Raw genomic sequence first — 21,877 nt, forward strand, 5'->3', positions numbered from 1 at the left:
ACCTGAATGTGATGAACGTGACAATCATCATCATTCCCTATGAACGCGTGCCTGACAACCACTTCCGTTCTACCTTAGATTGAATGAGTATCTCTTGGATCTCTTAATCAGAATCTTCGTGGTATAAGCTAGATTGATGGCGGCATTCATGAGAGTCCGGAAAGTCTAAACCTTGTCTGTGGTATTCCGAGTAGGACTCTGGGATTGAATGACTGTGACGAACTTCAAACTCGCGAGTGCTGGGCGTAGTGACAGACGCAAAAGGAGGGTGAATCCTATTCCAGTATGATCGAGAACCTCAGATGATTAGCCGTGCTGTGACAGAGCATTTGGACCATTTTCACAAGAGGATAGGATGCATCCATTGACAAGGGTGATGCCTCCAGACGATCACCAATCACCTCAATCTCTCTTCCCTATCACCACTTCACCACTCACATCCATCCACTCTTCCCCATAAACCTACCTCATAAACTCCACCTACCTTCAAAATTCCAAATCAATTTCCCACCCAAAACCCACCCTTATGGCCGAACCTTACCCCCTCCCTTCCCTATATAAAGCCCTCCATTCTTCTTCATTTTCACACAACAGAACCCTCTCTTCCCCTTCTTGGCCGAATACACCCCTCCCCCCTCTCCTCCATATTTTCTTCTTCTTCTTCATCTATTCTTTCTTCTCTTGCTCGAGGGCAAGCAATATTCTAAGTTTGGTGTGGTAAAAACATAAGCTTTTTGTTTTCCCATTACCATTGATGGCACCCAAGACCGGAGAATCCTCTAGAGAAGGGAAAGGGAAGACAAAAGCTTCCACCTCTGAGTCATGGGAGATGGAAAGATTCATCTCCAAAGCTCATCAAGACCACTTCTATGATGTTGTGGTCAAGAAGAAGGTGATCCCCGAGGTCCCTTTCAAGCTCAAGAAGAATGAGTATCCGGAGATCCGACATGAAATCCAAAGAAGAGGTTGGGAAGTTCTAACAAACCCCATCCAACAAGTCGGCATCCTAATGGTTCAAGAGTTCTATGCCAATGCATGGATCACTAGGAACCATGATCAAAGTAAGAACCCAAACCCAAAGAATTATATTACAATGGTTCGGGGGAAATACTTAGATTTTAGTCCGGAAAATGTGAGATTGGCGTTTAACTTGCCTATGATGCAAGGAGATGCACGCCCCTACACTAGAAGGGTCAACTTTAATCAAAGGTTGGACCAAGTCCTCATGGACATATGTGTGGAAGGAGCTCAATGGAAGATTGACTCCAAAGGCAAGCCGGTTCAATTAAGAAGACTGGACCTCAAGCCTGTGGCTAGAGGATGGTTGGAGTTCATCCAACGCTCCATCATCCCCACTAGCAACCGATCTGAAGTTACTGTGGATCGGGCCATCATGATTCATAGCATCATGAATGGAGAGGAAGTAGAAGTTCATGAAGTCATCTCCCTTGAATTCTACAAAATAGCCGAAAAGCCTTCTCCTGGGGCAAGGCTAGCTTTTCCTCATCTTATTTGCCATCTATGTTACTCAGCTGGAGCTTTCATAGAAGGAGACATTTCCATTGAGGAAGAGAAGCCCATCACTAATAAAAGGATGGAGCAAGCAAGAGAGCCCATTGATGAGCGGATAATTTATACGCTTTTTGGCATTGTTTTTAGTACGTTTTTAGTAGAATCTAGTTACTTTTAGGGATGTTTTCATTAGTTTTTATGTTAAATTCACATTTCTAGACTTTACTATGAGTTTGTGTGTTTTTCTGTGATTTCAGGTATTTTCTGGCTGAAATTGAGGGACTTGAGCAAAAATCAGATTCAGAGGTTGAAGAAGGACTACTGATGCTGTTGGATTCTGACCTCCCTGCACTCAAAATAGATTTTCTGGAGCTACAGAACTCGAAATTGCACGCTTCTAATTGCGTTGGAAAGTAGACATCCAGGGTTTTCCAGTTAAGTATAATAGTCCATACTTTGCCTAAGTTTAGATGACGCAAACTGGCGTTCAACGCCAGCTCTTTGCCCAATTCTGGCGTCCAGCGCCAGAAACAAGTTGCAAAGTGGAGTTCAACGCCCAAAATGGCACAAAAGCTGGCGTTCAACTCCAAGAATGATCTCTCCACGTGTAGAACTCAAGCTCAACCTAAGCACACACCAAGTGGGCCCCGGAAGTGGATTTATGCATCAATTACTTACTTCTGTAAACCCTAGTAGCTAGTTTATTATAAATAGGACCTTTTACTATTGTATTAGACATCTTTGGATGCCTGGTTCTTAGATCAGAGGGGCTGGCCATTCGGTCATGCCTGGACCTTTCACTTATGTATTTTCAATGGTAGAGTTTCTACACTCCATAGATTAAGGTGTGGAGCTCTGCTGTTCCTCAAAGATTAATGCAAAGTACTACTGTTTTCTATTCAATTCATCTTATTTCGCTTCTAAGATATTCATTCGCACTTCAACCTGAATGTGATGAACGTGACAATCATCATCATTCCCTATGAACGCGTGCCTGAAAACCACTTCCGTTCTACATTAGATTGAATGAGTATATCTTAGATCTCTTAATCAGAATCTTCGTGGTGTAAGCTAGAATGATGGCGGCATTCAAGAGAATCCGGAAAGTCTAAACCTTGTCTCTGGTATTCTGAGTAGGATTCAATGATTGAATGACTGTGACGAGCTTCAAACTCACGAGTGCTGGGCGTTAGTGACAGACGCAAAAGGAGGGTGAATCCTATTCCAGCATGATCGAGAACCGACAGATGAATAGCCGTGCCGTGACAGGGTGCGTTGACCATTTTCACTGAGAGGAGGGGATGTAGCCACTGACAACAGTGATGCCCTTGCATAAAGCCAGCCATGGAAAGGAGTAAGACTGATTGGATGAAGACAGCAGGAAAGCAGAGGTTCAGAGGAACGAAAGCATCTCTATGCGCTTATCTGAAATTCTCACCAATGATTTACATAAGTATTTCTATGCCTATTTCATTAATTATTTTCGAAAACCCCATTACTATTTTATATCCGCCTGACTGAGATTTACAAGGTGACCATAGCTTGCTTCATACCAACAATCTCCGTGGGATTTGACCTTTACTCACGTAAGGTATTACTTGGACGACCCAGTGCACTTGCTGGTTAGTTGTGCGAAGTTGTGAACCATGGTATTGACGTCATGTTTTTGGCGCCATTGCCAGGGAAAGAAAGAGCAATGAATTTTACATAATCAAAGTGTAATCACAATTTCTGCGCACCAAGTTTTTGGCGCCGTTGCCGGGGATTGTTCGAGTTTGGACAACTGACGGTTCATCTTGTTGCTCAGATTGGGTAACTTTCTTTTCGTTTTCTTTTCAAAAAGTTTTCAAAAATCTTTTAAGAATGAATTCTAGTGTTTCATGAAGCATGCTAAAGCCTGGTTGGCTGTAAAGCCATGTCTAAATTCATTTGGACTGAGGCTTCCAATTTGTTATCAAGAGAAAGCTTATTGGTGCTAATCCACCTATTACTATTCATGATCTACCTGTTACATGCTAAAGCTTGGCTGGTTATTAAGCCATGCCTGATCCTTTGATTGGAGCTGTAGACTAAAGAGCATAAGATTCCTGGAATTCATATTAAAAATTTTGGAATCCTTATTTTTCTTTTTCAAAATGATTTTTGAAAAATTAAAAGAAAATACAAAAAATCATAAAATCATAAAAATCAAAAATATTTTTTGTGTTCTTGTTTGAGTCTTGAGTCATGTTATAAGTTTGGTGTCAATTGCATGTGCATCTTGCATTTTTCGAAAATTCATGCATTCATAGTGTTCTTTATGATCTTCAAATTGTTCTTGTAAGTCTTCTTGTTTGATCTTTGCATTTGCATGTTTTGTGTCTTTTCTTGTTTTTCATATGCATTCTTGAATTCTTAGTGCCTAAGCATTAAAGAATTCTAAGTTTGGTGTCTTGCATGTTTTCTTTGCATTAAAAATTTTTCAAAAACATGTTCTTGATGTTCATCATGATCTTCATAGTGTTCTTGGTGTTCATCTTGACATTCATAGCATTCTTGCATGCATTCATTGTTTTGATCCATAACTTTCATGCATTGCATCATTTTTCTTGTTTTTCTCTCTCTTCAAAAAAAAAAAATTTCAAAAATAAAAAAATATCTTTCCCTTTTTCTCTCATCAAATTCGAAAATTTGGATTGACCTTTTCAAAAATTTTTAAAATGAAGTTGTTTCTTATGAGTCAAATCAAATCTTCAATTTGAAAATCTTATCTTTTTTCAAAATCTTTTTCAAAAATCAAATCTTTTTTAAATTTCTTAGTTATTTTCGAAAATAACAATGACAATTAATGTTTTGATTCAAAAATTTTAAGTTTGTTACTTGCTTGTTAAGAAAGATTCAAACTTTAAGTTCTAGAATCATATCTTGTGATTTCTTGTGAATCAAGTCATTAATTGTGATTTTAAAAATCAAATCTTTAAAAAAAAAACTAATTTCTATCCTATCTTTTCAAAAATATCTTCTCATCATATCTTTTTCAAAAATTTGATTTCAAAATATCTTTTCTAACTTCCTAACTTCTTATCTTTTCAAAATTTGTTTTAACTAACTAACTAACTTTTTGTTTGTTTCTATCTTTTTCAAAACTGCTTAACTAACTCTCTCTCTCTCTAATTTTCGAAAATATCTCCCCCTTTTTCAAAATTTCTTTTTAATTAAACTAATAATTTTATTTTTTATTTGAATTTTCGAAAAACTATTAACCCTTTTCAAAATTAATTTTCGAAAATTACTAACTCTTTTTCAAAAAAATTATTTTCGAAAATTCCCCTTCTCTCTCATCTCCTTCTATTTATTTATTCATCTACTAACACTTCATCTCACCCAAATTCGAACCCCCTCTTCCATCTGTGTTCGAATTTCTTCTTCTTCTTTTCTTCTACTCACACTGGGACCTCTATACTGTGGTAAAAAGGACCCCTATTATTATTATTTTTCTGTTCTCTCTTTTTCATATGAGCAGGAGCAAGGACAAGAACATTCTTGTTGAAGCAGATCCAGAACCTGAAAGGACTCTGAAGAGGAAACTAAGAGAAGCTAAATTACAACAATCCAGAGAGAACCTTTCAAAAATTTTCGAACAGGAAGAGGAGATGGCAGCCGAAAATAATAATAATGCAAGGAGAATGCTTGGTGACTTTACTGCACCTAATTCCAATTTACATGGAAGAATCATCTCCATTCCTGCCATTGGAGCAAACAACTTTGAGCTGAAACCTCAATTAGTTTCTCTGATGCAGCAGAACTGCAAGTTTCATGGACTTCCATCTGAAGATCCTTTTCAATTCTTAACTGAGTTCTTGCAGATATGTGATGCTGTTAAGACTAATGGAGTAGATCCTGAAGTCTACAGGCTCATGCTTTTCCCTTTTGCTGTAAGAGATAGAGCTAGAGTGTGGTTGGACTTTCAACCCAAAGACAGCCTGAACTCTTGGGATAAGCTGGTCACGGCTTTCTTAGCCAAGTTCTTTCCTCCTCAAAAGCTGAGCAAGCTTAGAGTGGATGTTCAAACCTTCAGACAGAAAGAAGGTGAATCCCTCTATAAAGCTTGGGAGAGATACAAACAGTTGACCAAAAAGTGTCCTTCTGACATGCTTTCAGAATGGACCATCCTGGATATATTCTATGATGGTTTATCTAAGCTATCAAAGATGTCATTGGATACTTCTGCAGGTAGATCCATTCACCTAAAGAAAATGCCTGTAGAAGCTCAAGAACTCATTGACATGGTTGCTAATAACCAGTTTATGTACACTTCTGAGAGGAATCCTGTGAGTAATGGGACGCCTATGAAGAAGGGAGTTCTTGAAGTTGATACTCTGAATGCCATATTGGCTCAGAACAAAATATTGACTCAGTAAGTCAATATGATTTCTCAGAGTCTGAATGGAATGCAAGCTGCATCCAACAGTACTCAAGAGGCTTCTTATGAAGAAGAAGCTTATGATCCTGAGAACCCTGCAATAGCAAAGGTGAATTACTTAGGTGAACCTTATGGAAACACCTATAACTCATCATGGAGAAATCATCCAAATTTCTCATGGAAGGATCAAAAGCCTCAACAAGGCTTTAATAATGGAAGAAACAGGTTTAGCAATAGCAAGCCTTTTTCATCATCCACTCAGCAACAGACAGAGAATTCTGAGCAGAATCCATCTAGCTTAGCAAATTTAGTCTCTGATCTATCTAAGGCCACTGTGAGTTTCATGAATGAAATAAGGTCTTCCATTAGAAATTTGGAAGCACAAGTGGGCCAGCTGAGTAAAAAGATCACTGAAATCCCTCCTAGTACTCTCCCAAGCAATACAGAAGAGAATCCAAAAGGAGAGTGCAAGGCCATTGACATAAGCACCATGGCCGAACCTGTAAGGGAAGGAGAGGACGTGAATCCCAAGGGGGAAGACCTCCTGGGACGTCCAGTGATCAATAAGGAGTTTCCCTCTGAGGAACCAAAGGAATCTGAGACTCATCTAGAGACCATAGAGATTCCATTGAACCTCCTTATGCCATTCATGAGCTCTGATGAGTATTCCTCTTCTGAAGAGAATGAGGATGTTACTGAAGAGCAAACTGCCAAGTTTCTTGGTGCAATCATGAAGCTGAATGCCAAATTATTTGGCATTGATACTTGGGAAGATGAACCTCCCTTGTTCACCAATGAACTAAGTGATCTGGATCAACTGACATTGCCTCAGAAGAGACAGGATCCTGGAAAGTTCATAATACCTTGTACCATAGGCACCATGATCTTTAAGGCTCTGGGTGACCTTGGTTCAGGAATAAACCTCATGCCCCTCTCTGTAATAGAGAAACTGGGAATCTATGGGTGCAAGCTGCTAGAATCTCATTAGAGATGGCAGATAATTCAAGAAAACAGGCTTATGGACAAGTAGAGGACGTGTTAGTAAAGGTTGAAGGCCTTTACATCCCTGCTGATTTCATAGTCTTAGATACTGGAAAGGAAGAGGATGAATCCATCATCCTAGGAAGACCTTTCCTAGCCACAGCAAGAGCTGTGATTGATATGGACAGAGGAGAATTGATCCTTCAATTAAATAAGGACAACCTTGTGTTTACAACTCAAGGATCTCTCTCTGCATCCATGGAGAGGAAGCAGAAAAAGCTTCTCTCAAAGCAGAGTCAACCAAAGCCCCCACAGTCAAACTCTAAGTTTGGTGTTGGGAGGTCTCAACAAAGCTCTGCACATCAGCGAGGCTCCATGAGAGCCCACTGTCAAGCTATTGACATTAAAGAAGCGCTTGTTGGGAGGCAACCCAATTTTTATTTATCTAACTATATTTTTCTTAGTTATATGTCTTTATAGGTTCATGATCATGTGGAGTCACAAAATAAATATAAAAATTGAAAATGGAATAAAAAACAGCAGAAGAAAAATCACACCCTGGAGGAAGCACCTATCTGGCGTTCAACGCCAGAACAGAGCATGGTTCTAGCGCTGAACGCCCAAAATGGGCAATGTCTGGGCGCTGAACGCCCAAAATGGGCATCATCTGGGCGCTGAACGCCAGAATGGCACCCTGGAGAAGAGCTGGCGCTGAACGCCCAGAACAAGCATGGTTCTGGCATTCAACGCCAGAAATGGCCAACAAATGGGCGTTGAACGCCCAAAATGGGCACCAACCTGGCGCTGAACGCCCAGAGTTGTGTGCAAGGGCATTTTACATGCCTAATTTGGAGCAAGGTTGTAAATACTTGAACACCTCAGGATCTGTGGACCCCACAGGATCATCTCAGGATCTGTGGACCCCACAGGATCCCCACTCACCTCACCTTCTCTTTCTCCATTCATGATCATCCCTTCTGTTTTCCATTCACCACTCACATCCATACACACATCCCTCAATCTCCTACATATCTTCTTCTTCTTCTTCTTCTATTCTTTCTTCTTTTGCTCGAGGGTGAGCAACATTCTAAGTTTGGTGTGGTAAAAGCATAAGCTTTTTGTTTTTCCAAAATCATTAATGGCACCTAAGGCCAAAGAAACCTCAAAGAGGAAAGGGAAGGCAAGTGATTTCACCTCTGAGCCATGGGAGATGGAAAGATTCATCTCTAAAGCCCATCACTAAGAAAAGGATGGAGCAAACAAGAGAGCCCACTCATGGAGCTCAAGAAACACATGAGGAAGCTCACCATCAAGAGATCCCTGAGATGCCTCAAGGGATGTACTTTCCTCCACAAAAATTTATGGGAGCAAGTCAATACCTCCCTAGGAGAATTAAGTTCCAACATAGGACAATTAAGGGTGGAGCATCAAGAGCACTCTATTATCCTTCATGAAATCAGAGAAGATCAAAAAGCAATGAAGGAGGAGCAACAAAGACAAGGAAGAGACATAGAAGAGCTCAAGGACATCATTGGTTCCTCAAGAAGGAAACACACCCATCACTAAGGTGGACTCATTTCTTGTTCCTACATTCTCTATTTTTCGTTTTCTATGTTAAGTGCTTATCTATGTTTGTGTCTTCACTACATGATCATTAGTAGTTAGTAACTTTGTCTTAAAGTTATGAATGTCCTATGAATCCATCACCTCTCTTAAATGAAAAATGCTTTAATTCAAAAGAACAAGAAGTACATGAGTTTCGAATTTATCCTTGAACTTAGTTTAATTATATTGATGTGGTGACAATGCTTCTTGTTTTCTGAATGTATGCTTGAACAGTGCATATGTCTTTTGAAGTTGTTGTTTAAGAATGTTAAATATGTTGGCTCTTGAAAGAATGATGACTAGGAGACATGTTATTTGATAATCTGAAAAATCATAAAAATGATTCTTGAAGCAAGAAAAAGCAGCAAAAAACAAAGCTTGCAGAAAAAAAAAATTAGGCGAAAAAAAATAGAAAGAAAAAAAAAGGGGGCAAGTAGAAAAAGCCAAAAGCTCTTAAAACCAAGAGGCAAGAGCAAAAAGCCAATAACCCTTAAAACCAAAAGGCAAGGGCAAATAAAGAAGATCCCAAGGCTTTGAGCATCAGTGGATAGGAGGGCCTAAAGGAATAAAATCCTGGTCTAAGCGGCTAAACTAAGCTGTCCCTAACCATGTGCTTGTGGCGTGTAGGTGTCAAGTGAAAACTTGAGACTGAGCAGTTAAAGTCAAGGTCCAAAGCAAAAAAAAGAGTGGGCTTAAGAACCCTGGACACCTCTAATTGGGCACTTTAGCAAAGCTGAGTCACAATCTGAAAAGGTTCACCCAATTATGTGTTTGTGGCATTTATGTATCCGGTGGTAATACTGGAAAACAAAGTGCTTAGGGCCACGGCCAAGACTCATAAAATAGATGTGTTCAAGAATCATCATACTGAACTAGGAGAATCAATAACACTATCTAAACTCTGAGTTCCTACAGATGCCAATCATTCTGAACCTCAATGGATAAAGTGAGATGCCAAAACTATTCAAGAGGCAAAAAGCTACAAGTCCCGCTCATCTGATTGGAGCTATGTTTCATTGATAGTTTGGAATTTATAATATATTCTCTTCTTTTTATCCTATTTGATTTTCAGTTGCTTGGGGACAAGCAACAATTTAAGTTTGGTGTTGTGATGAGCGGATAATTTATACGCTTTTTGGCATTATTTTTAGTACGTTTTTAGTAGAATCTAGTTACTTTTAGGGATGTTTTCATTAGTTTTTATGTTAAATTCACATTTCTAGACTTTACTATGAGTTTGTGTATTTTTCTGTGATTTCAGGTATTTTCTGGCTGAAATTGAGGGACTTGAGCAAAAATCAGATTCAGAGGTTGAAGAAGGACTGCTGATGCTGTTGGATTCTGACCTCCCTGCACTCAAAATGGATTTTCTGGAGCTACAGAACTCGAAATGGTGCGCTTCCAATTGCGTTGGAAATTAGACATCCAGGGATTTCCAGCGATGTTTAATAGTCCATACTTTTGGCCAATTTTAGATGACGCAAACTGGCGTTCAACGCCAGCTCTCTGCCTGATTCTGGCGTCCAGCGCCAGAAACAAGTTGCAAAGTGGAGTTCAACGCCCAAAATGGTACAAAAGCTGGCGTTCAACTCCAAGAATGACCTCTCCACGTGTAGAACTCAAGCTCAGCCCAAGCACACACCAAGTGGGCTCCGGAAGTGGATTTATGCAACAATTACTTACTTCTGTAAACCCTAGTAGCTAGTTTATTATAAATAGGACCTTTTACTATTGTATTAGACATCTTTGGATGCTTGGTTCTTAGATCAGAGGGGCTGGCCATTCGGCCATGCCTGGACCTTTCACTTATGTATTTTCAACGGTAGAGTTTCTACACTCCATAGATTAAGTTGTGGAGCTCTGCTGTTCCTCAAAGATTAATGCAAAGTACTACTGTTTTCTATTCAATTCATCTTATTTCGCTTCTAAGATATTCATTCGCACTTCAACCTGAATGTGATGAACGTGACAATCATCATCATTCCCTATGAACGCGTGCCTGAAAACCACTTCCGTTCTACATTAGATTGAATGAGTATATCTTAGATCTCTTAATCAGAATCTTCGTGGTGTAAGCTAGAATGATGGCGGCATTCAAGAGAATCCGGAAAGTCTAAACCTTGTCTATGGTATTCTGAGTAGGATTCAATGATTGAATGACTGTGACGAGCTTCAAACTCACGAGTGCTGGGCGTTAGTGACAGACGCAAAAGGAGGGTGAATCCTATTCCAGCATGATCGAGAACCGACAGATGAATAGCCGTGCCGTGACAGGGTGCGTTGACCATTTTCACTGAGAGGAGGGGATGTAGCCACTGACAACAGTGATGCCCTTGCATAAAGCCAGCCATGGAAAGGAGTAAGACTGATTGGATGAAGACAGCAGGAAAGCAGAGGTTCAGAGGAACGAAAGCATCTCTATGCGCTTATCTGAAATTCTCACCAATGATTTACATAAGTATTTCTATCCCTATTTTATTAATTATTTTCGAAAACCCCATTACTATTTTATATTCGCCTGACTGAGATTTACAAGGTGACCATAGCTTGCTTCATACCAACAATCTCCGTGGGATTCGACCCTTACTCACGTAAGGTATTACTTGGACGACCCAGTGCACTTGCTGGTTAGTTGTGGGAAGTTGTGAACCATGGTATTGGCGTCATGTTTTTGGTGCCATTGCTAGGGAAAGAAAGAGCAATGAATTTTACATAATCAAAGTGTAATCATAATTTCTATGCACCACCCATTCATGGATCTCAAGAGACGCATGAAGCTCATCACCATGAGATCCTGGAGATGCCTCAAATGCATTTTCCTCCACAAAACTATTGGGAGCAAATCAACACCTCCCTAGGAGAATTAAGTTCCAACATGGGACAATTAAGGGTTGAACATCAAGAGCACTCCATCATCCTTCATGAAATAAGAGAAGATCAAAAAGCAATGAAGGAGGAGCAACAAAGACAAGGAAGAGACATAGAAGAGCTCAAGGACATCATTTGTTCCTCAAGAAGGAAACGCCACCATCACTAAGGTGGACTCATTCCTTGTTCTTATTTTCTGTTTTTCGTTTTCTTAATGTTAAGTGCTTATCCATGTTTGTGTCTTATTACATGATCATTAGTAGTTAGTAACTATGTCTTAAAGTTATGAATGTCCTATGAACCCATCACCTCTCTTAAATGAAAACTGTTTTAATTTAAAAGAACAAGAAGTACATGAGTTTCGAATTTATCCTTGAACTTAGTTTAATTATATTGATGTAGTGACAATGCTTCTTGTTTTCTGAATGAATGCTTGAACAGTGCATATGTCTTTTGAAGTTGTTGTTTAAGAATGTTAAATATGTTGGCTCTTGAAAGAATGATGATAAGGAGACATGTTATTTGATAATCTGAAAAATCATAAAAATGATTCTTGAAGCAAGAAAAAGCAGCAAAGAACAAAGCTTGCAGAAAAAAAAAATAGCGAAAAAAAAGAAAAAAAAAGAGAGAGAAAAAGCAAGCAAAAAAAGCCAAAAGCTCTTAAAACCAAGAGGCAAGAGCAAAAATCCAATAACCCTTAAAACCAAAAGGCAAGGGTAAATGAAAAGGATCCCAAGGCTTTGAGCATCAGTGGATAGGAGGGCCTAAAGGAATAAAATCCTGGCCTAAGCGGCTAAACCAAGCTGTCCCTAACCATGTGCTTGTGGCGTGAAGGTGTCAAGTGAAAACTTGAGACTGAGCGGTTAAAGTCAAGGTCCAAAGCAAAAGAAGAGTTTGATTAAGAACCCTGGACACCTCTAATTGGGGACTTTAGCAAAGCTGAGTCACAATCTGAAAAGGTTCACCCAATTATGTGTCTGTGACATTTATGTATCCGGTGGTAATACTGGAAAACAAAGTGCTTAGGGCCACGGCCAAGACTCATAAAATAGATGTGTTTAAGAATCATCATACTGAACTAGGAGAATCAATAACACTATCTGAACTCTGAGTTCCTATAGATGCCAAGCATTCTGAACTTCAATGGATAAAGTGAGATGCCAAAACTATTCAAGAGGCAAAAAGCTACAAGTCCCGCTCATTTAATTGGAGCTATGTTTCATTGATTGTTTGGAATTTATAGTATATTCTCTTCTTTTTATCCTATTTGATTTTCAGTTGCTTGGGGACAAGCAACAATTTAAGTTTGGTGTTGTGATGAGCGGATAATTTATATGCTTTTTGGCATTGTTTTTAGTATGTTTTTAGTAGAATCTAGTTACTTTTAGGGATGTTTTCATTAGTTTTTATGTTAAATTCACATTTTTGGACTTTACTATGAGTTTGTGTGTTTTTCTGTGATTTCAGGTATTTTCTGGCCGAAATTGAGGGACTTGAGCAAAAATCAGATTCAGAGGTTGAAGAAGGACTGCTGATGCTGTTGGATTCTAACCTCCCTGCACTCAAAGTGGATTTTCTGGAGCTACAAAACTCAAAATGGCGCGCTTCCAATTGCTTTGGAAATTAGACATCCAGGGCTTTCCAGCAATATATAATAGTCCATACTTTGGCCGAGTTTAGATAACGTAAAAGGGCGTTGAACGCCAGTTCTACGCTGCTGTCTGGAGTTAAACGCCAGAAACACGTCACAAGCCAGAGTTGAACGCCAGAAATACGTTACAAACTGGCGTTCAACTCCAAGATTGACCTCTACACGTGTAACATTCAAGCTCACCCTAAGCACACACCAAGTGGGTCCCGGAAGTGGATTTATGCATCAATTACTTACTTCTGTAAACCCTAGTAACTAGTTTATTATAAATAGGACTTTTTACTATTGTATTAGACGATCTTTGATCAGTTTTATGCTATCTTAGACTTTCATGGGGGCTGGCCATTTGGCCATGCCTGAACCATTATCACTTATGTATTTTCATACGGTAGAGTTTCTGCACTCCATAGATTAAGGTGTGGAGCTCTGCTGTTCCTCAAAGATTAATGCAAAGTACTACTGTTTTTCTATTCAATTCAACTTATTCCGCTTCTAAGATAGTCATTCGCACTTCAACCTGAATGTGATGAATGTGACAATTATCATTATTCCCTATGAACGCATGCCTGACAACCACTTCCGTTCTACCTTAGATTGAATGAGTATCTCTTGGATCTCTTAATCAGAATCTTCGTGGTATAAGCTAGATTGACGGCGGCATTCATGAGAGTCCGGAAAGTCTAAACCTTGTCTATGGTATTCCGAGTAGGACTCTGGAATTGAATGACTGTGATGAACTTCAAACTCGCGAGTGCTGGGCGTAGTGACAGATGCAAAAGGAGGGTGAATCCTATTCCAGTATGATCGAGAACCTCAGATGATTAGCCGTGCTGTGACAGAGCATTTGGACCATTTTCCAGAGAGGATTAAAAGTAGCCATTGACAACGGTGATGTCCTTACATAAAGCCAGCCGTAGAAAGGAGTAAGACTGATTGGATGAAGACAGCGGGAAAGCAGAGATTCAGAGGAACGAAAGTATCTCTATACGCTTATCTGAAATTCTCACCAATGAATTACATAAGTGTTTCTATCCTTATTTTATGTTTACTTATTATTTAATTTCGAAAACTCCATAACCTTTTGATATCCGCCTGACTGAGATTTACAAGGTGACCATAGCTTGCTTCATACCAACAATCTCCTTGGGATCGACCCTTACTCACGTAAGGTTTATTACTTGGACGACCCAGTGCACTTGCTGGTTAGTTGTATCGAAGTTGTGAATGAAAAACGATTTATTAAGACGTGTGTACAGAGTTTCTGGCGCCGTTGCCTGAGATTACAATTTCGTGCATCAATGATCTTCCTCGTAAGTTTATCTATTCTTTGTGGACATTTTATTCGATTGCTTTCCTAAACATTCTCCTAAATTTTCTAAACGACATCCTTGACTTTGGTCACTCTCTTCTTATGAATCTTGTACTTTGATTCAGCCTGAATTCAATTTTAACAAATGCATATTTTTCTTCTCATTGTCTCCATTGAAGTTCTTTAAACTCTCAATACGTCTGCCTTTTATTTGTAAACTACTGCTTGAATCTTTAGGAACGTCTACCCTTGTCATTATACTTCTCTTCATGAATCCTATACTCTTTGACATGACATTGAAATTGTTTTGGTGCGACACCGATCCTTGAATCTTTGAAAATATTAAGTTTTCCTTTTAATTAGGTAGTATTGGCTTATGCGTCCTAATCATTGCCGTGCAATTTGACGTGTTGTTTACCCTTTTCTTTTTCTTCGGATGTAATTTAAATTTTTTTGCTTCACAATCTGTGCCTTATGTATATCTTGATCTGCTTACACTTACGACTATGTTAAGACTCTTGCAACCTGATTGTTGATCTCATATTCCTCCACGGGCTATAAAACCCTTGTGGTAATATGAAGTTGTTCCGCTGTGATGTGTCACTATTGTCTTTAATCATTCCTCTTCTATAAAATCCCATACTTTTTTAACTCATCTTGAATCTATTTCAAACTAATGTGCTATTTTTCTTCTTATTGATCCTATCGAATTTCTTTGATTCAAGAGTTATCCTTGAAGTTGCCAATTGATTCCTTTTCGGCAAACTTCATTGCTTGTGCATCCTTATTTACCTGCAATTTCATTCATTCTTTCAAGTCCTTATGAGTACTGTCCTTGTCACTTGTCATTCCTTTCTAAAATCTTGTGTCCTTCTGAGTGAACTCGAGATTTGTTTTATTATCATGTGCGACCTTTAGATATAGCAAGTGATACATTAGTTATTTGAAAACGGTTGGTGGATGCGGAAGGTGAAGCTTGTAAGTGTGCGATGTCACAGGATATTGTGGAGCCTTGTTTTATGTAAAAGAGTTTTATTGATATTAGGCTTGTTACCGGTAGTGGGTTTGTAAAGTGATTGATGAGGTTGAGAACTTTCAGATGAGTTGTTCGATAAAGTAGAGTTGGGAGTTGTGATGGTGAGCTATGTTAAAGCGTGGGAAGTTGAAACCTTAAGGCTTGATGTGAAAACTAGTTATTACCATGGATGTATCAGATGTGTGTAACGGAATAGAAGCATGAGATTATGGAGTAAGAATGTTCTTGGGGAGTTATAAGCGAGTTGGAAAGCGTCTAGTAATTGATTAGTTAAGGGAACAAAAGCGTTGGCCTGTCGACCACATTGTTTTTGCAAACACCTATCTCGAAAATTGCACCTTATTGTGTTTCTTCAAGTTTTGGTAAAGTGTTGATATCACGTAACATCTTTGTTTTGAGACTATCTTGTAACTTCTGCCATAACCACACTCCACCCTTATATCTAAGTCTTATGGCTTATCCGATATTTGAAAATATATATATATATATATATATATATATATATATATATATATATATATATATGTTAACACTCCTTACTTTTCTAAAGTATTCAAAAGTAAAGTATCAAAACTATGTAATATCTTGTGTATTACTTTAATTTTCGAGGACAAAATTTTTTTTAAGATGGATAGAATGTAAGACCCAAGACTTTTGAAAAATCTTATTAAGAGCCGATTTCAAATTTATTTATTAAAGACATTATTTTCAGAAATTATTTTATTAAAACTAATTAAATCAAGTTTTGATAATTAAAATAAAAATTTTACTTAATTTTACAATTATTGAATAATTTTCTATATTTAAATTGTAAAGCTTAGTAGTTGTAAAAGAATAAGATTTTTTTATGATTTAGTTTAAATAATTGGGATTTTGAAATTTAATACTTTAATTTTCATAAACAAAAAATTAATTATATTATCTATAATTTTAAATTAGAATACCTGATTGAAAGTCAATTAGCAAATTGATAATTAAATAATATTTTTAAAGTAATTATAAGGGAATAAATTAGATTTTAATTTAATACAATACCCCTAATTTTATTAAAATTACCAAACTCCAATTAACCCAAAATTCCCAAATCAAATCCTAACTAAATATACCCTAATTTTCATCTAATCCTAACCCAAAAATACAAATATATTTCCCCCTTCACCCAAAAGAAACCCTAGCTGCCACCTCTTTCCCACAAACACAACACATACAAAACACACACACACCACATAGAGAAGAGAGGGAGAGGAACGGAGAAGATAGAGTGCGAAAGAGAGAGGGAGACCGCGTCAGCTCGCCGCCGTCGCCGCACCCTGCCTAGTCGTTCCCGCCGTTCCGTGGAGCCGCCGTAATCATCGCGCAAACCAGAGGGTGATGGGGATGGAGAAGAGTGCGCGCGAGGGAGGAGAAGAAGCCACCGCCGCCACCACCGAGCTTGCCATCATCGCCATTGTTGCCAAGAGAGAGGAAGAAGACACGCAAGGGAGCTCAGCCGAGGAGAGAGGAGACGCCGCGTCTGGTCGTCGCCGTCGTGTTTTGTTTTATCGTCGTCTTCACGGAGGTCCATGTCGCTATCGTCGTCCTCATCCGAACCGTCGCCATCGCTACCAGCTTCCACCACCGTCAAGGCTGGTCACAAATGGGAGAGGAAGAAGCTGCCTCTGTTGCCGAAAAATGGCATTGTCGTCGCCAAGATCCACTGCTAGTAAGGTTCTTGCTTCGATTTTTCATTCTTTTAAATTCCTGAAACCTTGTTGTCATTGCATGGTTGTTGTAGTTACCGTCATCGGAGCTTCGAGCCACCGCCATCACTTGAGACAGCTGCCAGAGCTACCGCCAAATTGTTTTAGAGGTCGCTGTTGCTTCGTTCTTTTATTGTAGTAAGTTTCCCTGCTTGTGAACCCTCGCTATTAGTATTCTGTTATATGTTATTAAGGATTTTGCGACATTGATGATTTAGGATTGAGTAATCAAGGTTGAATGTTACGATAAAAACTGCTGCTATTGTTGCGGAAGTAAGCGGAACTGTAGATGCAGCCACCGCTGTTGCGGACCGAGGGGTGATACGAGCGAATTCATCGGTTAAAAATTCCTTCTGGGTATAGGAGAAATAACCTTATTGCAAGTATAGTTCTCAACCAACAAGTAATGCTCGATCGAAGTTAACAATATCTAATCTAAACCGAGATCGAGGGTACTTCAACCTCGGGTCGTTCTCCCTAGGACGCAATTGGAAGTGTTTCTCTTTCGGTTGTAAGGAAAAATGGGTTTTCAAGCAAGAAATGAAAGATTAAGAGAACTAAGCAATAAAAGAACTAAGCAATGATCAAAATTGGGAATTAATGTAAGTAAAGAGAAAACAAGATCAAAACTAGTGAAAATGCTATAAATGCAAAAAGAGCTTTGACTTGGGAATGAGAGTCTAAGAATCCTATCATTTCCATAGCCACAACTATGGTAATTATCATGAGTCAATCTCGCCTAGTTAACCCCAACCATCGAGGAGTAAGTCAAGCAAGCATAATTGAGCTTAATCCATAAGTCCTAACCAACTTACCAAACTAGTTGATAAAAGACTAGCGTCAATGGAACCAAGAGTCAACTAACTACCAAAGAATTACCACTAAATATCGGACATTATGACTCTAGTATCCTAGGAACTCAAACCACAAGCCAAGGTGGGAAAATCTACTCAAAATCTTGAGTTGGCATTTTCACAAACACCTTGTGCGCATAAAAGTAAAACATGGAAAATTGCAAGGAAAAATAACAAACTATAACCAATTATCAACAAAACCAAACATAAACAAACAATCAAACATAAAGGAAGCATGAAACATAAAATTCATTGATCAAAACTTCAAGAAACACAAAATTGCAAATATGAACAAGTAACTTGAACCAAAAGGAAATGAAAGTAAAGACAATGTAATTAAAGAGGAAATTGAGAGTACTTACAATTAAAGAAGCAAAATCCAAAAGAAAAGCTTGCTATAAAATGCTACAATGGAGATGGAAATTAAACCCTAAGAGAGCTATGCTACACTACTCCTATTCCTACTCCTAATTACTATGAAAAACTATCTAAGTGAGCTCCCTTTGAAATGTGTTGAATTCCCCTTCATATAGTACTCCAATTCAGCCTTCAAGCCTTCCAAATGGGGCTGAAAAGCCTCAGAAAATGCGCTTCACGTGTTTCATTAATGAAATCACGTGTTGGATCCTGTGCGGACGCACAGATGCGGGCGTCCGCACACTTGGCTGAATTTCCTCCTATACGTACGCACAAGTACTCGTGCGCACGCACACATGAAAATTCTCGCTTGTGCGCATGCACACTTCGCTGTGTGTGCTTTTCCTTGTTTTCTTCATGTTTTCTCCCTTGTACATGCTTTCTTCCACTTTTAGCCATCCATTCTTGCCTCTAAGGCCTGAAATCACTCATAAACCATATCACGGCATCGAATGACATAAAAGTGGAATTAAAAATCACTAATCTAAGCATTAAAACGCATGTTTTCACATTTAGAATCAAATTAGGGATCAAACACAAACGTATGCTATTTTGGTGCTTAAGTGTGAGTTCATATGCTAGAATCCATTCAAATTGGGTCAAAATATACCATCAAATATGGACTCATTAATTCCCTCACACTTAAACAATAGCATGTCCTCATGCTAAACCAACAAGGAAAATGATCAAAAGGGGTAATTGGTGGGCAAAATTGTGATCATCAATGGCGCCATCAACATGGTACGCACAATTGTAATCTCAATTCTTTATCACAACTTCGCACAACTAACCAGCAAGTGCACTGGGTCGTCCAAGTAATAAACCTTACGTGAGTAAGGGTCGATCCCACGGAGATTGTTGGTATGAAGCAAGCTATGGTCATCTTGTAAATCTCAGTCACGCGGATTCAAATGGTTATGGATGATGAATGATTAAAAGATAAATAAAACATAAAATAAAGATAGAGATACTTATGTAATTCATTGGTGAGAATTTCAGATAAGCGTATGAAGATGCTTTGTCCCTCCCGTCTCTCTGCTTTCCTAATGTCTTCATCCAATCCTTCTTACTCCTTTCCATGGCAAGCTGTATGTTGGGCATCACCGTTGTCAGTGGCTACAATCCTTTCCTCTCAGTGAAAATGTTCAACGCACTCTGTCACAGCACGGCTATTCATCTGTCGGTTCTCAATCATGTCGGAATAGAATCCAGTGATTCTTTTGCGTCTGTCACTAACGCCCCACAATCACGAGTTTGAAGCTCGTCACAATCATTCAATCCTTGAATCCTACTCAGAATTCCACAGACAAGGTTTAGACCTTCCGGATTCTCAAGAATGCTGCCATCAATTTTAGCTTATACCACGAAGATTCTGATTAACGAATCCAAGAGATAAACACTCAATCGAAGGTAGAACGGAGGTGGTTTTCAGGCACACGTTCATAGGTGAGAATGATGATGAGTGTCATGGATCATCACATTCATCAAGTTGAAGAACAAGTGATATCTTAAAACAAGAACAAGCTGAATTGAATAGAAGAACAATAGTAATTGCATTGATACTCGAGGTACAGCAGAGCTCCACACCTTAATCTATGGTGTGTAGAAACTCCACCGTTGAAAATACATAAGAACAAGGTCTAGGCATGGCCGTGAGGCCAGCCCCAAAACGTGATCTAAGGTAGCATAGAACTACTCAAAGATTCGCCCCTTTCCATGGCAAGCTTAGGGTTTACAAAAATGAGTAAATGACGTAAATATCCACTTCCGGGCCCACTTGGTGTGTGCTTGGGCTGAGAATTGAAGCATTTTCGTGTAAAGACTTTTTCTGGAGTTAAACGCCAGCTTTTGTGCCAGTTTGGGCGTTTAACTCCCACTTTGGTGCCAGTTCTGGCGTTTAACACTGGGAATTCTGATGCTGACTTTGAACGTCGATTTAAGCCATCAAATCTCGGGCAAAGTATGGACTATTATATATTGCTGGAAAGCCCTAGATGTCGGCTTTCCAATGCAATTGAGAGCATGCCAATTGGGCTTCTGTAGCTCCAAAAAATCCACTTCGAGTACAGGGAGGTCAGAATCCAACAGCATCTGCAGTCCTTTTCAGCCTCTGAATCAGATTTTTGCTCAGGTCCCTCAATTTCAGCCAGAAAATACCTAAAATCACAGAAAAACACACAAACTCATATTAAAGTCCAGAAAAGTGAATTTTAAATAAAAACTAATAAAAATATAATAAAAACTAACTAAAACATGCTAAAAACATACTAAAAACAATGCTAAAAAGCGTATAAATTATCCGCTCATCACAACACCAAACTTAAATTGTTGCTTGTCCCCAAGCAACTGAAAATAAAATAGGATAAAAAGAAGAGAATATACAATGAATTCCAAAAACATCTATGAAGATCAGTATTAATTAGATGAGCGGGGCTTTTAGCTTTTTGCTTCTGAACAGTTTTGACATCTCACTTTATCCTTTGAAGTTCAGAATGATTGGCATCTATAGGAACTCAGAATCCAGATAGTGTTACTGACTCTCCTAGTTAAGTATGTTGATTCTTGAACATAGATACTTTATGAGTCTTGGCCGTGGCCCTAAGCACTTTGTTTTCTAGTATTACCACCGGATACATAAATGCCACAGACACATAACTGGGTGAACCTTTTTAGATTGTGACTCAGCTTTGCTAGAGTCCCCAATTAGAGGTGTCCAGGGTTCTTAAGCACACTCTTCTTTTTGCTTTGGACCTCGACTTTAACCGCTCAGTCTCAAGTTTTCACTTGACACCTTCACGCCACAAGTACATAGTTAGGGACAGCTTGTTTTAGCCGCTTAGGCCAGGATTTTATTCCTGTGGGCCCTCCTATCCACTGATGCTCAAAGCCTTGGATCCTTTTTATCACCCTTGCCTTTTGGTTTAAAGGGGTATTGGCTTTTTCTGCTTGCTTTTTCTTTTTTTTTTTTCGCATATATCTTTTTTTTTTGCAAGCTTTTCACTGCTTTTTCTTGCTTCAAGAATCAATTTTATGATTTTTCCGATCATCAGATAACATTTTCTCCTTTTCCTTTTATTCTTTCAAGAGCCAACAATTTTAACATTCATAAACAATTAAATTAAAAAATATGCACTGTTCATGCATTCATTCAGAAGAACAATAGCATTGCCACCACATCAAGATAATTAAACTGTTTTAAAATTTGAAATTCATGCAATTATTTTTCTCTTTTTTTATTTAAAAACATTTTTTATTTAAGAAAGGTGATGGATTCATAGGACACTCATAGCTTTAAGGCATAGACACTAAGACACTAATGATCATAAGACACAAACATAGATAACATAAGCGTAAAAAATTCGAAAAACAGGAAAGTAAAGAACAAGGAGATTAAAGAACGGGTCCACCTTAGTGACGGCGGCTTGTTCTTCCTCTTGAAGATCTTATGGAGTTCTTGAGCTCCTCAATGTCTCTTCCTTGCCTTTGTTGCTCCTCTCTCATGA

The 21,877-nt window shown here is 38.7% G+C and overlaps 1 long non-coding RNA gene and 1 other non-coding gene across 2 annotated transcripts in view; one reads left to right on the forward strand and one right to left on the reverse strand.

The window, feature by feature from the left end:
• Positions 1–21,877, forward strand: part of LOC148550829 (uncharacterized) — a 157,425-nt gene that overhangs the window by 113,057 nt on the left and 22,491 nt on the right. The gene's annotated exons all lie outside the window — the stretch shown is intronic.
• Positions 5,541–5,648, reverse strand: LOC148550831 (small nucleolar RNA R71). Its single transcript, XR_015893734.1, has one exon. It is a non-coding gene; the product is annotated as a small nucleolar RNA R71 (small nucleolar RNA).

The sequence above is a fragment of the Arachis ipaensis genome, chromosome B7, assembly GCF_059453495.1.
Source record: "Arachis ipaensis isolate K30076 ecotype BB chromosome B7, ASM5945349v1, whole genome shotgun sequence".
Classification (NCBI taxonomy): Eukaryota; Viridiplantae; Streptophyta; class Magnoliopsida; order Fabales; family Fabaceae; genus Arachis; species Arachis ipaensis.